Genomic DNA, 14,016 nt, shown 5'->3' with positions numbered 1-14,016 from the left:
TTTTTTTCCGTATCAAATGAAACGTGTTTTTGCTTTTATACAAACCCTTGTTGTTTAAACGCCAGAAGGGCTAATTTGAAGAGGCCATCAAATTACAGCCTCGAAGCCTTTCATGGACTAAGGGTGATTTATTAAAAGAATCGAAGCTTCCGATTTGTTTATATCGCGGAAATGAACCTTTGTTCTTGTTTCCATTCATCGTTAAGATTTTAATAACATTGATTTATATTACAAAGAAAGTCTTACATAAGATCATTTTTATTGTATCTTTATTAAGATCAAGAGATATAAAGCGCGTTTATATCTCGTGATTATTAGCAAACAGTTCACCACATTTACATCAATACATTAGATAACAGTTTACAATAAATAGTGTTAGTTGAAGTGAAACTCGGCAATAAAAGAAATGCACTTTACTGAATGCCTGCAGCAGTAAAACCGATCAGAACTGATAGTCGTATGTTCCACTCTAAACGCTTATAACTTAAAGTTTAGTTTATTATAGGAGACTCGCCCTTGTAAACGTTATCTACACTAACAGCGCTGAATTGCTATCTTTCTTCCCCAGTCTAACCTACAGAGTCGCTTGAAGCACTATCGCAGCACCTCATAGATCAGGTTTCTACATTCTAGTGTTAGGTTTCCTACCGCCGGGAGGCTAGACAACTTTAGAACTTTTATTTGGTCTGTTTTTATCGTTTGAGTCGTAATTGACGATACAGCACTCCAACTAGATGACGCTATAAATATAAATGTCTGCCCTCGTTTCAATTAAATTAAGCAATTGAGAGATTTAGCTGTAAATTTAGTATTATTTACAGATTGTAATAATATTAGTTTCTTATTAAAATATGTATTGTGTATACGTTATAAACATTAAAATGGCACGTGTTCCCGGGTTTCCCTGCGGTACGTCCGGTGGGCGGGCATATCATATCCCAATACTGATTGACAGCTTATTCCCTGGACAACCTTAATTATCTGGCCGCCCTCATATTACGTAAAATTTAATAAACATTGCACTCACAAATTAACATGTTTGTTTGTATTATGACCACTGATTACCGCACAAGGGGTAAATATACCTATGTGGGTACATTACCCGTTTCACTTGTATTTTACTGAATGTATGTATATTAATGGATAAGCGGATTATGTCAGTCTAGTATTGGTATTATTTTACGGCTTTGTGGGCTTCCGTATACGGGGTTAGGTTGAGCAATTTGTGTGCGCCCAATGCAATTATGGTTTTGAATACTGTTCAATATATTAATGACATTTGTATTACTGTAAATTAACTTTTAGTTTTAACTACGATTATTTAAAAATATTTATTAACACAACTCAATCAGATAGCCAATATTTTTTTAATATTTCTGTATATCGGACTTGTAAACCTTGGCACATATACATGTATTAAAGAAATATTAATAAAAAAAATATACAATCAGAGTAGTAGTTGTATATTTACAGCTATTTATTTTACATCTTAAGCTTTATGATAAACGTAACATTTTCATCTGGAAGAATAAATTGATGCTACATTTATAACTACAAATCATATTGGACAGTGTTACTAAAATAAACCTCTAAACTCTTTTACAAAAATTTTATAACTTGAAAGTACTTATTCGCCAACGTGACTTCGTCTGCCTAACAACCCTAGGTCAAGTGTCTCTAGTTTTTTGTTCACATATAAAATGGTCACCGATTTTTTTATAATGTTTCTCAGAAGGAAACGTTATTTTTACAAAATGGGTACCTTACTAATTTTTTGTGTTACTCTCTGCCTGCGCACTGCGGTTATTCCACAGCTATATTCGGAATAAATTATAATAAATAATTATAGAAATTATATTTATATCTATTTCTGTTATGATAATACAACCATTACAACATATTTTTTTGCACCCGTTTTTAATTATAAATTTGTTACTGTTCCGCCTATGAGTGATAAAGAAATTCTTTTTAAATAAAAATAAATCACTTTCGAGCTTGTATTGTTGTTACGAGTAGGATAATGTAATTTTGTTTTTATTAAAGTGTATTGGTATACCATATGTAAGTCAAAATACAAATAAAGCTAAAAGTCGGATACGGTTTACAATACGAGTGGAAAGTTGATTCGGTTTGGCGTATTATCCCTAGAGTGTTCCAAATACATTCGGGGAAATCCAATATTGCCCCCCGTAACTAAATTGCACATTGAATGCTGCAGTGATTTGGATTATTAAATCATGGCTTCATATTTGCAAATTGATATCATCGTTGAGTTATCCGGGTATTGTTTTGGTTTTCGTTCAAGCTCACTTTAGTATCTGCTTCAATGTAAAATTATTTTTTATTCTGTTATATATTATCTTTGAATTCAAACATTGTTAGTCACTGTAAGGTAAAGCAATACGAAATTTATCGTGACATAAGGTTGTATACATAAGGTAATACATACGATACTACGAATTTCTAAATGGAAGACAAAATTTTCAAAGTTGGTAAACGAGGTTACAATTTTAATATTACACATATAGCTAATTTAAGTTAATAGCAGATATTATACATTAAAAAAACATGTTTTAATGTTGAAGAACATGAGTCGCGGTTAATATTTGAATGAAATGTATCGCACCACAGTTATTAGTTATTAATACAGAGATAAAAATCCCAAGTTAATAATTTTCATTTGTCATCATGTTTCAATACGGAGCTATGATTTAAATCAGCGTTCCTGGCATTTCAGATAAACTTAATTTATACTCCTATCCCTTCGGAAGTCACAATTCTAAATCAAATACGGCAATCCCTATGATTTCCATACGGGGGAAACGCATATTTTAATATCCATAATGGTGTTCAGAACCGCGTGGATTTATAGGGTATTTGCTCTGCAGTTGGTATTCACAGTGGAACGATAGTTAGTAAATAACGATATGAAACTTCATCGTTGCAATCATTTGTAATTTATTTAATTTTCTTGCATTGATGTATTAAATATTTGTTAATACATTCTTACATACGGATACAGCCAATCTCGTTGTATTTGAAACTATCAAGATTGACATATTTACATCTATATAGAAACTAACTTATTCTAATAAAATAAAACTTGCAGTCTAAATTCTAAGCTATTCTAAGCGATTCGAAATTTTTATTTTTGATCTTGTTCTGCCTTAAAAGTTATGATGGCCAAGTTATACAAATGTTTGGCTAAAAATCAACATGTTATATCTGAACATGTATTATTTATATTTTGAAATATAAAACACATTATACTCTAAAATGTAAGTGATAAGAGATTTTCTTAGTCGGAGCATTCAATACTCCTGTAATTATAATATTGGTAGTATTGATTACCATAGAGTGAATCTGTCACGATATTATTTATTACAATTTACGTAGCGTCGCAACAATTGTTAAATCAGTTTGTTTTACATGAATAATTTATGAGCGTATTGACGGCCAGTGAAAAATCGTGAATAATAATGATACTGTGTAATACGCGTCCACTTCCGATTCAATTGAATTCCGTCCATAATATATTGAATGGATATAGTTTAAGAGTTCTGAGAGCAATTTTTTTACCTGCAAATTAGAGCTCATATTGCAATGAAGAATATACCTACGTACGTTATTCGTATACATAATTTGTTTCGTAGTAATTTTTTTTTACCGTTTCTAAGACTACATAATTTCATTCGCTAAATTACTTTATTATATCTAAGAATACATTATCGCATATCTAAATTGAAAGTAGTTTTATGAATCACCAAATAAGCAGGTGCAAAACATAATAAAACTCCGTACTTTAGAGCACTTGGGACTTCGTATAATACGGAACAGATAAATTGTCTGCCAGGTGTATCTAAATTGCGGGTGGAGGTGTTAATATTTAAATCGGCAGTGTAATACCGGCGGGTGTGCGTCTATCGTCTGATGCACGCAGTCCATTTCCATAAAAGCCTCTTCAATCTCTCAAAACGTTTTGGGAATTTCAATTCGCGCTTAGCGTTTTTGCCCGCCCTTATATCGGAGTTTTTTTGTAAATATTTAGAGCTTCATTGAATTTTAATCAGACACTATCCAGGTCGATTTTTCTATCCAGTTTATTTATTTTTCAGTTCACTATCCATTTTTTTGTATTTTTAACAAAATATAAACAATTTGGAATGATTATAATCATGGATGTCGCCTGTGAAATTAATACCATAAAACTAGAGACACAGTATTTAGTCTTAAAAATGCTTAACCAAAATAACCGCGCGTTCCTTATGATTGCTACAACGCTTTTTCCAAATAGTTTCGGAATCCATTTCTATAAGGAGCACGTCTGGAAATGCGAATGACGATGTTATTATGTCAGACAGCTACAAGTATTTTTATTTTCTTAATATTTGGAGCTTTGATAGTAAAGGTCTGTTCAGACCGATGATTTTTAAGTAGCGCTTATTTATTATTATTATACAATTATTTTGGAAACAAACTGGGATGTGGTTATAGTCATTTATTTTTCTTAGCGAGGTTTTGAAGTATGAATATAAAAGTCAGAAAATATTGAATTTAATTTATTGAATATTTTCTATTTTTAAACAAAATTTGCCGTAAAATGTATAAATAATAAGTACGTTATTATTCACGTTATACTTCCAATTTAACATTTATTTGTGATTGGTGTGTTACGAACTAGTCAGTAGACCATAAAAAAACATTTGTGTATAGATCACAATTCACACGTTCATGCAAGATTCTTAGAGCGTCGTTGTTATTTAAGATAGTGTGTACACGGCCTAAGGTCAATGACCCGACGATGCGGGCTCCAAATTTGGTAGCCGACGGGGACATTAATCGGACGTCACTTGTCTTTGATACAGTGTAAGATGGGATGTAAAGGGTAGAGCCCTGAGCTAGGTAAATAGAAATAGTTGAGGATGAACCAATTTTTTATGTCACTCTTGTATTTTTCTTTTGTTTATTTCTTTTTTAAGACCAAGATATATCGTTTTTATGTTAAGGAAATTATATCTTAAAATGTTTCATACATTCACAGTTTAGTGTGACATATTTAGGTGATAATTGTTAGGCTTTGTAATATATTATCGAAAAGAAATGAGATTCTGGTGTCAATGTATTATCAGAATATAAGCGTGAATTGAAAAACGTAATCCAAAAGAATTTCATACTAACTGCGTGGTAATTTCCATTAAATATTTGAGAATAAACAAAAATATTTTAGCTACGTTCTTATTTATTTTGACTTAGTATATAAGAAAAACAACCCTATAAAAACTCATAAAACAGTTACTTGGTAGTTTTAAACATGTATATTTTATTTAATTCTACATAACTCATCTCTATACAACTGTTTATAACCGTTTTTTGTTTTGTATGAATCGTATAGCAGTTATAAAAATGTAGATGCTTCGAGTATTATTTATTTGTTCATAAAATTCATAGTTCTTGAAATGGGATTTTTATTGTTCTTCTCTATTATTGATGCAAACAAAAACAATGGTTCGATATTCAACAAATAACGAACTTAGCAAATAAATTGGACTATTCATAGGTACTAGAGCCGTTGTTTGGATTTCGATGAAATTTCGGAATAAAAATATATATATACAATTGAAGTTTGAATTTTAACAGAGAATTAAATTTCAAATATACTGCGAAATGTGTGTCAAGAAGAAAGGTAAATTTATTTTACGCTTTATTTACCAAATAGAATAAAAGTTCGTATGCATTTGATTAGAAAATATCAAATGCTCTCGTTTTCCTTTTAGTAAACACATAATTTATATTCATATTTAATTTTATAACTAGTCTACAGTTTTATATTTTCTAGATCTAGTACAAACGTGATTTGTATGATATCATTCTAGATTCAAAGATCTCTTACTGTGAAAAGAGATAAATCTCAGGTAGCGTTTCACGCTTGATCGTCGCCGTGTTACGCCTTACCGAGTTTTGTTTCGTCATTTTCTGCTGTGTGTAATGATCGAATAAAGTAGGTGAAGTAACGCAAAAAAATGTTTCTCGCTTATATATTTTTTTGTCTCTAAAATAGTTGTGATTTTTTTCTACCTTTAGTTGGTATATAGTCTATTGTTTTACGTTATGAATTAAACAAAGTGAAGTTGATATTTTAAAATACAAAATTTTACTTTTTTTTAATGTTCTTTACGGATTGGACATAAATTCTAACATTATTTTTTAATATGACTTTTGTATGCGACTGATAAAAACGAGGCTAATGCTTGCGACTTTCTAAAGAAATTATTGGGAGATGTGCCAAATACGATAAATGCATTCTCGACGTTTTGATTGCGGATATAGATCCAGTTAAATTAACCCACTAATTATTATTTTTACACATGTTTTGTAAACAGTTTTTATGTCGACCTAAATCGTCATCTTTTAAAAACAAAATGTGTTTACTCAAACGTAAATGCTAAGTAGAATTGTAAGAAGAAATTAGATTTCGTTTTACCCCAAGCAGGGTAATACAATGATAAGTCTGAATTATCCAATTTGCTTTAACCGTAATAATTTGCCCATAAGAGACCTGTTGGAGGCAAGTCCATCAATAGTGAAACTCAAAGGGATTAAGAATGATTGAGATCAAAATGTACAAGACAACATCAAAGACTGCCTTTAATTTTAATTGTTTGTAAAACGTTTGTCTTGAGATGAAAAGTTCAAGATTTATCTTACTTATTTGTATATTAAGTCTTCCAAATATTTAGAAGTTATATTAATTCGCACAAATATTTTTGTTTCAGGTATTTCTCATTGGGATACAACTTTAAAATTTTAAATTAAAGGTAACCAAATAAATGAAAGTTGTAAAGGGCCAAGGTCTGCTGCAAATACTTGTAACAGTTTAAATGTCATTTTATTTATATGGTTGCAAATGTTTATATTAAACCCATTATTATTTCGTAAGATTGTTAAATGTATTTTGTTACTTTGAATGCCCAATTATAAGAGTTTTAATTTGCCTGCTTTTAATATAATAAAAAAATGCATGTTCACAATTCATTTACACCTCTTGGGGGATGATAATATAAATTTTGATATTTCTCGATATCATTCTGTATAGAAATTTTTTTTAAAAAGTATCAAAACAAATATCGGGTTGTCGAATATTCAGAGTATATTTTTGTAATTTTATTGAAAAAATATGATCTTATTTAAAATTGGTCCCACTTATTTTTTATTATTATAAATAAGCTTACCAGTTTGGTGCTTTCTTTGATTGTTTTTCATCAAAAACTACTGATTTGAATCGAAAAATTCTTTTTATTTTAAATATTCATCGAAGAAGACTTTAGAACATCATGCTTCAACCAATAGGAGCGAAGCTCGATAAAAAGCGTTGTAAAAGTGAAAAAAAAGTATACGCTTTCAAAGTTTCTGTTGCTTGCACTGTTTAGACTAGTGCCAATCAAACTGATAATATAGTAATGAACCGTAAACACTTCTGTAATGAAATCTAACTTACTCTTTATTGTCTACTTAAAGAATTATAATAGATATTGACAAAGCAGCCTACTAAAATCTTACATAAAACAACAATTTGTTACTCAATAAAAATATTTTAAAATGTCATTAAAAGTAATTGCACTATATTCGAGTTTATTCAGAAGCTTTTTCCTTGGTTCCAATTAGTGGTGATTCGTTTAATTTAAGGATGGATGACAAAAAAGCATTCCAATCCCAATCTCTCATCCTCTTAATGAGCACATCGACTCAAGTGTATTTTTTTTAATTGAATCCAAAAAAAAAAAACTTCTAGAAACTCATGGTGACTTTTCTGTAATGTTTTAAAGCCCAAGTCGTTTTTACCCATCGTTATAAATACACTGATTGGATATGGCATTCCCAGTAAAAGTCTTAAATCGACATATGTATTTGCATATTGCCTCAGGCTAGATCGATTTACATCGCTGTTCTCGTAACATGGTTTAAATTAGCGATACTCGGTAAATTGTGACATTTAATTCAGTGTAAGCTAGGTGTTAAAAAGGATTCATGTCAACAAATTGCTTGTGACACTTTTAGTTCTATGAATCGGAATAGCAGATTACTGGTACCGTGCTTTACAGTTTTGAATTATATGCCATTTGATATAAGGATAGATTTCTATCTTAAAATTATGAGATGGTTATAACATTGATACACTTCCAACGGAATTTCCAATCAGAAGAAAAATTCTCCATAGCTTAACGTTTTAATATAGAAATATATGTAAAATAAATGAATTAAAAATTAAAAACTACCCCTTATTTAGTTCAGTGTTTGTATTTAATAAAATTGTACTTTATATATTAAGTATTTTAGGAGACAAGCCTTGTCATGATTGCAAAAATGTGAAGTTATTCAGCCCATCGATTAGGGTAAGAATGGCTCAAAAAGATCCTGCTCTTTATTATGATAATACATATTGTGTTATGTCCGGAGGGATGTCCGCATTTCAAAGGACTCTTTTCGTCAAAAATGTCCCCCAAAACGGACTGTGGACGTTTTACATATTGAGAGACAAACCGTACATTTAATTCAATATTTACTTTGTGATTTTATATTTAGTCGTTCAGTCTTCCGTCACGTTTCTGTCACAATTTACGTCTTAATTAAATTAAACAATTTCTATTACAATTAAGATGTAATTCTGATATAATAGCGACATCATATTTAGTAAACTCACTTAAAAGTTATTTTGACGTCAAAAATCTGATTATTTTTGTACTCTTTAAAGCATGTGATAAATATATATGTCCTTTTTATTAAAAATTTGAAAAACAAAACTAGCGTCTCCTTATTTTAGGCCTACAGTAAAACCTAAAGTTGAATGTACAAACAGAACTGTAATTAATTATGAAGATTTGAATGTGCCTCAATAGAAAAAATCCGTAAAGAAATATCTAACGGAGAGGATAATTTTATATTAAAACGTGTCTTCTGACAGATGCCATCGAATTACTCTTTGTCCTTATAGCCCGGAGGTCTTTAAAACCCTCGTATACGTTTGACAAGTTACACAATCCGATACCCTTTGGAATCTATTTGTAAAAATACGAGGATATAATTCTCCCCAACAAGAAGCAACGCTGCAATTTACATTCCCTCAGGGCTTAAGGTATCCGTTGATATTTACAGTTGTGTAAGGCCAACGTGAATCTACATTAAACATTACACAATAATAAAGATATAAAATTCTAAAAAAATAACATACATACATATTTTTTAAGATAATATAAAGTAATATCAATAAAATGTCTTATCTCATTCCTCTGATGTTTACAAGTATGAGACAAAATATTGCTATTTGCTTAGTTAACGTGCGGTCATTCACCATTATTACACATGCGCACAAGTAGGTCGCGCACAATGTGCTCTTTATACGCTTTTTACACGTACAAAAAACAACTCGGACACACTTTAATGTTTAACAAATAAACATTACTGTTTTAATATTTTTATTTAATCTCGTATTAAGATGTTTTGTTACCGTCTCCGGAAATGTTGGGAGGGAAAATAATCATATTAATATCTCTCAGCGTTTGATTTATTACACTGTCCGGTGGATTTATTTTAAATGTAACTTATTGTTATCTTTCTCACTAACAGTTTATGTTTCACAACAAGTACGCTTCTTAATGGAACTACGCGGACGAACACGCTAAAATAAACAACATTAATATAACAGGACATAATAAAATAAACTTTTCTGATTTATAACCATTATTTTTTATACTTTTACATTTGTATGATATTTGTATACATTTTCTACATACTTTTCCATATGACATACTTAGGTAGGCATGATGTTATTTATATCAAAACCATAAAGTATTGTAACTAACCATCTAGATTCTTTCAATAATAAGAGAGAAAATTTATAAATATATAACTTACTGCTCTTGCCATGAAAATTCAATAAAAACATTGCGACTTATAAGATCTGAAATAATTTAAGATCCACTAACAATTTTATTTTACTACAAAGCGCATGATTATAATAAATGAGAGACATTTAAATTAAAATACTATATTGATTTTGATGCTGTCATATTCATATGTATTTATTGTCATTTATATTACTACTTTACAATACAATGTAAGACATTAGTTTAGTAATTGCTTAATCTTGTTATCATGAGATTACGTTGTTTGATGTCATTACTGAAATTCGGTAACGCTAACAAGATAATACTAATATGTTTGATAGCAACGTACCAATTAAATGTGTAGTATCAGGACGTGAAATTATGGTTACTCTTAAAATATAACATTTTACTGCTTGTTTTATTATATACCAGCGGAGATAAAGATTTTGTTGCTAAAAATATAAGTTGTAACATATTGAATATTAAATAAAATAAAATAAATGTAATTCGAGGAGAATACTTCAGCAATATGTATGTTGGTGTTGAAATGTCGTTCTAGTGTGTTGAGATCTAGTTTCTTCATCAGTTCCATATAGAGATATATAGGATCATTATGACAAAAGGTATAGTAAGTAAGTTCAAAAGCAATCAAAATCGGTCCTCACTTTACTCCAGCCTCCATAATAATAGGGTGTAGTTAAAATACAAATAAATAAAATGGAGCAAAATGTTAATCAACACGGATATGATTATAAATTGCCACTTTTGAAATATCCCGTCGCTACCACCTAAAACGGATCACGTATTCTATAACTTTGATTTTTACTTGAGTACAGACAAATGAAACATTAAATAAATGTTTAGAATACACTTATGGGAAGTTTATTAAGTATATGTTTATACTTACAATAAGAACTTCCTTCGCTTTGAGGTCTTTTAAGAATTTAAAACGTTTAATGAATATAACCTCATCTTGCATGAAATCGTACTAAGCGTGAATGGTTAAGGTTAAATTACACTAAGCGGCCTCGAGTGTTGCCAAACGCGTGAGACGCTCTAGTAATCTTCAAGGCTAGTAATGACAATGTCCATACCGACTGATAAGAGATACTCACCAATCATTCATTATAAATGCACCTATTTAAGACCCTTATACTATATTTTTTTTATTCTAGAATCAATATTGACTTGTTCTCATATATTACATAGAAAACTGTAAAATTAACTCATAGTACGATGATAAAATTTAACCATTATATATAATGATACACTCTTACATACGTACACAGAATTATACTCGCACACAGAAGTGCATGCATGCACGCATGCACGCTCCTTTTGTTATCACAATCTATTGTTACTGTTAATTCGTTATTTGGTATTAAAATTTCTATTATTGGCCCCACCTGGTCACGAACTAGCTCTAGGGGCGTCACATATTGTATATGAAATTATATTAAAATTTATTTTATTGAAATAAAAAAAAAACAAAATAACAACGAACCAAATCTATCCTTCTTAAATATTTAATAATATAAAAATAACGTCATGATGCAAAATCACAGTATGAATATTTATGTAAACCAGGTGCAAGCTTTATGATATAAAAAAGGTTGGCGTTTTTTTAAACGCAACATGAATTTAAAATGAATTTTAACTGTATAACATTCACGACATTTTGCACTCTCATAAATATTAAAAAATTTTGAACACCGTTTATTAGAGTTGCATACTTTTGAATAATACTCACATTACTTGTACTATCTTAATAATTATTCAACATAATAGTTATTTTATATTAAAACAGATATAAAGACTTCAAAGCTAGACTGGGCACGCATTGTTTTACGTCTTGGCATAAATTTTTCCTCACTTTTTTGACGTAAAAACCTCAATTAGTGTTAAACTTCTTACTTTATTATAGTTAATGTTAATAAAACAATATTAATAAAATTAATATTTGGTTCACACCTAATACAACAAATCCTTTCACAAATCTATTATAATCTGTACATTGTTTTCACCAACATCTGCTATCATCATCATATCCTTGTGAAGTTATTTAAAAAAAAATTATCAGAATGAACGAACGCGGTACTAATAAAAAATTCAGTGCCTCCATTATCTAAGTCGTAAAACCAGTGAATGATTACGTCTGTATAGGGAAGGCGTAACGTTATTTTTATCAATGAAACTGAATTAGATAAACTGCTGCATATAAAATTCATATAATAGTTCTATTTCCAGCTGCTCCCCACAGCTTGTCCTGCACATATAGATGTTGCAGCTAAATCAAAATGCAACAAAGTAAATGTAACTTTATTTCACTCCATCACGTAGTTAAAATGTAGCTCTCGGGAAACAGGAATTTCAATTAATCTATATTTTGCTTTTCAGTTTGATTCTAAAATTAAATGAGTTAAATAAAAATATACAAGTACAGAACACGTGCGCAATAACTCTTTATTCAGGTTAGATTTATAACACAAAATATATGTGCGGTTCAGTGACCTGCTTCTTTCGTAACCTATTGTTTTCCTGTTATTAGCACCATGTGCTCAACTTTTGTTCACTGCGAGGTTTTTAGTACAAAGGCCGACTGTAATTATTCCGTGATCTTTTATGAGGCAGAGGAATGAGCTAGCCTGCTTCAAAACACCGTATACAAAACTTTTCAGATCCCAGAGATTTTGGCTCTTATTTTTCCTTTTCAGCTACTAGTTTTGATGATTAAAACCTATATAAGGTGCATAGCTTGGCTATACTAAACTTTAAGCTGCATACCTATATGTTTTGCATATTATTGTATCGTATTATTTTCCGGAAACATATTTTTATATGTTAATATTTGTAGCGAAACAACAATACGTCCAAGATGTTTTAGACGATGAAATATTCGTTTATTAATACATATGTGTAAATGCAATACTACCTTCTAACAAGGCGTATTATATTCAGTCAACATTAAAGACGTACTTGTGGAGTGCAATAGGTATTCGAAAGCCATACAACAGACACGGTCGGGTTACGTACATATGTTACGTATTTAGGGGAACCATCTGACACCTCGCAGACTCATAATTCGTATGTGTCTTATCAATTCACACCGTAAATAACAATATCAATCGTTAACCAAATATACCATGAGATATTTTAAATACAAATTGATACAAGATGAGTAATAAAATGTAATGTTTGCATTGTTGTTCTATATGTCAATTGATTTTACAAGTTGCGTACCCAAGTAAGTTGTACTGGGGACACCCTTGAAAATAAAATAAATATCTATAGCTTTTGATTTAGCTTGTGCTATTTTATTATATTTTTCCTATAAATAAATCTATAGTCAGTGAAAATTTTATGAAATCACGATTTCATGTTAGTGACGATTTTAGAATCTTTGCATTCTGCATCTGGACATTTTATTGAAAACGCAATATATTGATAAAAAACACAAGGAACAAAATGATAGCAAAACAATAAAAATTTTTTTGGAAATACAAAATCGATAATGTTGCAAGCCATTTTTGATATTTTATACAACAGCTGTTAACCTGATTCCACTATAAATTCATTTGAAACGTTGCCTGAACCAGTTACGAATAATTGTGCTTTATTAATTGAACCACCTACATGAAGCCTTTGCTATTTTCAAGCAGACATTTGCCAGTAGACATTGCGTGAGAGCGTCACGGGAGTCGCTCGTAAGTCTCTATCATTTTAAACTACGTCACGAATCTATCACAACTAAATTGAACCTTTTGCTCTAAGTGATAAAGTGCACTATGTTATCAAAATGGGTGCGTCTAGTCTCGAGTCGCTAATTACTCGACAGTGATGAATAGAAGCTGCGTGCTGTGCAAGATTCCGATGAAATCTTAACACTCAGTCCTAGTTCAGTGTTGTATATAAGTGTTTGCTGTTTCAGTTACTTCATATTAATCGTAATATATTTCGTAAAAGCTTCATAATCTCTGCCTCTCCCGAGAAATATTAATTTAAAATAAATATATAATTTTATGTACCGTGAGTGATTTGAAGTAAGTAGTAGTAAGTAGTAAAATAAAATATTTAATGAAAAAACTCTACATGAAATAAGTAAATTTTATAATTATAAAAATATTAACAAATAGCA

General features: G+C 30.2%; 1 protein-coding gene across 12 annotated transcripts in view; it reads left to right on the top strand.

Moving 5' to 3' along the window:
- LOC116770979 (protein sprint) overlaps nucleotides 1-14,016 on the top strand; it is a 129,752-nt gene that overhangs the window by 77,194 nt on the left and 38,542 nt on the right. The window contains exon 1 of one of the 12 annotated variants that reach the window (XM_061520829.1): nucleotides 13,760-13,921. The exons of the other annotated variants lie outside the window; for them this stretch is intronic. The gene's annotated coding sequence lies outside the window, so the exon portion shown is untranslated. Of the gene's footprint in view, nucleotides 1-13,759; nucleotides 13,922-14,016 lie in introns of those variants that run through there. 12 annotated transcript variants of the gene reach the window in all.

This window comes from Danaus plexippus, chromosome 7 (assembly GCF_018135715.1).
Source record: "Danaus plexippus chromosome 7, MEX_DaPlex, whole genome shotgun sequence".
NCBI lineage: Eukaryota > Metazoa > Arthropoda > Insecta > Lepidoptera > Nymphalidae > Danaus > Danaus plexippus.
This window is presented reverse-complemented; position numbering and strand designations above follow the sequence as displayed.